A 3045-nucleotide genomic window follows, 5' to 3' on the forward strand; every position below is an offset into this window, starting at 1 on the left:
ACAACAGAATAAATATAGAACAACTGCAATTTAGGGTTTTTGTGTTAACCTCTTACAGAGACTGGTGGAAACAGCCATGGGAGAAAGCCATGACATGGATGCAGTCTAGATTTATATTCACTGAGAAGTTTGAGTTTAGTCTGGGAAGGACATGGACCCCACCATGAGCAAATAAGACCAGTGAGTGAAGGTTTCAAAGTCAGCTGGACCTGAAAGCACTGACATAAAGTGCAGCAATCTGCTTAACACATACTCTGTGGCCTTATCAAGAAGAGACCAGTGATCTGTTTCCTTTCCCTGCCTACTAACGTGAGCAAGGACACACCTTGGCTTGGAAGTTTGCATGGTCTGCGACACATGGATAGTGCATAGATGTAGCATAGGGTACCTCACAGAAAAACAGGGCATAAAGCTAGGTGGACAAAACTGTGACTCGCTGGCTTGCAAGATATTAGAACCTGGAAAGAAACCACTCATTCAAAAATACAAAGCAATTTTTTCTGTCTTATACTTTTATTTTATTTGAGGTGGTTGGGAAGTTTTCTCTTTTTTCTTCTTTCTCCTTTTAACTTGGTTTCCATTCTTCTCACTTTTTAACCTTAATTTTTTTCTTTTTTCATCTTTTTTTCTCTTACTTTTATTTAATACAATTAATTTTCTATCAAAAAGATTCTCTGATTTGTTTTTCTCTCCTTCTGTTTTCCATTGATTAATTTTCAAATTACACTTTTTTTTCATTTTCTTGTTTCCCATGTTCTCTATCTTTATTGTACAACCACTAAATGTTATGAATCTTTGCATAGTAAACTCTATGCTATTACTGTTGTATATTGATCTATTGTTAGTGAAAGTATAGTTGTTGCATTTAGTAAGTATTTACTTTATGGCAACATTTAGTTGTCTTGCTACTTATAATTATACATATCTTTCTGTGGTTAATGATGAAGCATTATTAGTTCTCAGGGTTTGTCAATATCTAGATTGTCTTTGATGTTAATATTGTTGTGGATTTCATTGCTATTGACAAAATGGCAGAGTTGGTACTTATAATTGGTTTTCTTTATATGGCAATATGTAGAATTCATTTGCATTATTGACAATACTGCTATCCAGTTCCAGAGAACTGGGAGCTTGGTGAAATAAATGGCAGCTTCTCATCCCAATAAACAGAGGGTTTGGATCTTCAGACAGAGGAAAAGTACTGGAGGCTGATCAAGTCTCCTATCTGCCTAAAAAGGATGGGAGTAAAGACAATAAAGATATAATTTCAAAGTACACACAAGACTGTGAGGTCAATGCCAGAGTGGACAAAGACAATGACACTCTGAGCTAACTACTATTTGTTGCATACAAATAATAATTGGAGAGAGAGGATTAAGTGACTCAGAGGGCAGGAGTAATCCTATCTTGATGAGGATATCAGGTTGGTGAGGATCTTAGGTTGATGAGAATGGTGAGAAGTATTCTTACAATAAATAGTAGGTGGGATGAGAGAGCAGGCTAATGAGGAATTTGTCCTTCCCCCCATGTGAAACCTTCCTCTATTTTTTATTACTACTCAGTTCTCAAAGAACTGAGATGTCTTCATCTGATGTAATCTTGCCCTTGAGTGTCAAAGCATCACAAGACCATTGAGGCCTCAGCTTGCGACCAGCAGTACACAGAGTTGTTTCTATATACCATAGCCAGCTCTCAGGCAAGGTGACATTGGGCCTCAGAGAGCCCTAATCATAGTTTAATTATGAAATAATTTTTCTCTAAATTTGTGTTGAATGGCTCTCAACAGGAAAGTCTCATATTTAGCCATTTCAATGTATCTCTAAAAAGTAGAAACTTGTTATCTTGTTACCTTTGCTGCTTTGTGAATTCCATATTGTTTGTCCTCTGTGATGCTTGTTTGTCATCCCTGACTTGGAGCAAGTCAATCATGAACTGCAATTTCTATGAACTAGCAAAGGGAACAGTGGGATCCAGCCATCCCTGAGCACTGAGGAGCAGAGCCCACCCAGTGCTGAGGAGCTGGGCCTTTTGGATTGCCATAGTAGTGCTCCAAGAGAAGAGGAGCAGAGTCCCCCCAACACCAAGAAGGTGAGCCTTTCAGGCTTCTCTACTACCATCTCAAGAACTGAGGAACAGAGCTGCCCCAGTGCCAAGGAGATGACTCTTTCAGGTTGCCATACCACTGCCCTGAGTACAGAGGAGCAGAACCTCCCAGGGCTGAGGAGATGAACTATTTGGGCCACCATACCACCACACCCAGCAACAAGGAGCAGAGCCACACCCAGCACCAAGGATCTGAGACTTATGGGCTATGGTACCATGGCCCCTAGCACAGAGGAGCAGTGCCGCCCCCCACACACACACTGAGGAGGTGATTCTCATGGGTGCCAGCAGTACACAACCCCCCACCCACTTTGAAATGAGAGGACACATAAATAAGTCTCAAAACCAAACTTCCAGATCACCTAAAGCAACCCCAAAGGGAAACAGATGAAACAATCTGATACTCAACCAACTGGACTCTCTGACATGGCAACAAAAGGGGATCTGGAAAAAATGAAATCAGAAATAATTTCTTAGATAACAGAAGGTATTGTGCCCATCATACAAGGCAAAATTCATAAATCTAGAGAGGACACAGATAAAGAAATAGAGGGGCTGAGGAACATGATAGAATCCCAACATAGAAAAAAAATGGAATCCATAAATCAGATCCAAACAGATTTCCAGGAGATTCAATACTCCACTGAAAGTTTATGAACCAGAATGAGCCAATGGGGGGACAGAATTTCAGATACAGAAGATAAGATTGCCATTAGTGACCAGGAAAAGAAAAATTGCTTTAAAATATAAGAGACCAAGGGAAATCAATACAGCATCTGCTAGATGATGCAAAAAAGCATAACATTAAACTGATCAGAGTCAATGAAGAAAGAAGAGAGTGCAGATGACATAAAAAAAAAACTTCTTCACAGAAATGATGGCAGAAAACTTCCCAAGCAGGGGAAAAGAACTTAACATACAGATAAGTGAGGCATAGAGGAT

The sequence above is a fragment of the Heterocephalus glaber genome, unplaced genomic scaffold, assembly GCF_053883595.1.
Source record: "Heterocephalus glaber isolate CG9 unplaced genomic scaffold, H.glaber_assembly_v1.0 deba00000281, whole genome shotgun sequence".
Taxonomy (NCBI): domain Eukaryota; kingdom Metazoa; phylum Chordata; class Mammalia; order Rodentia; family Bathyergidae; genus Heterocephalus; species Heterocephalus glaber.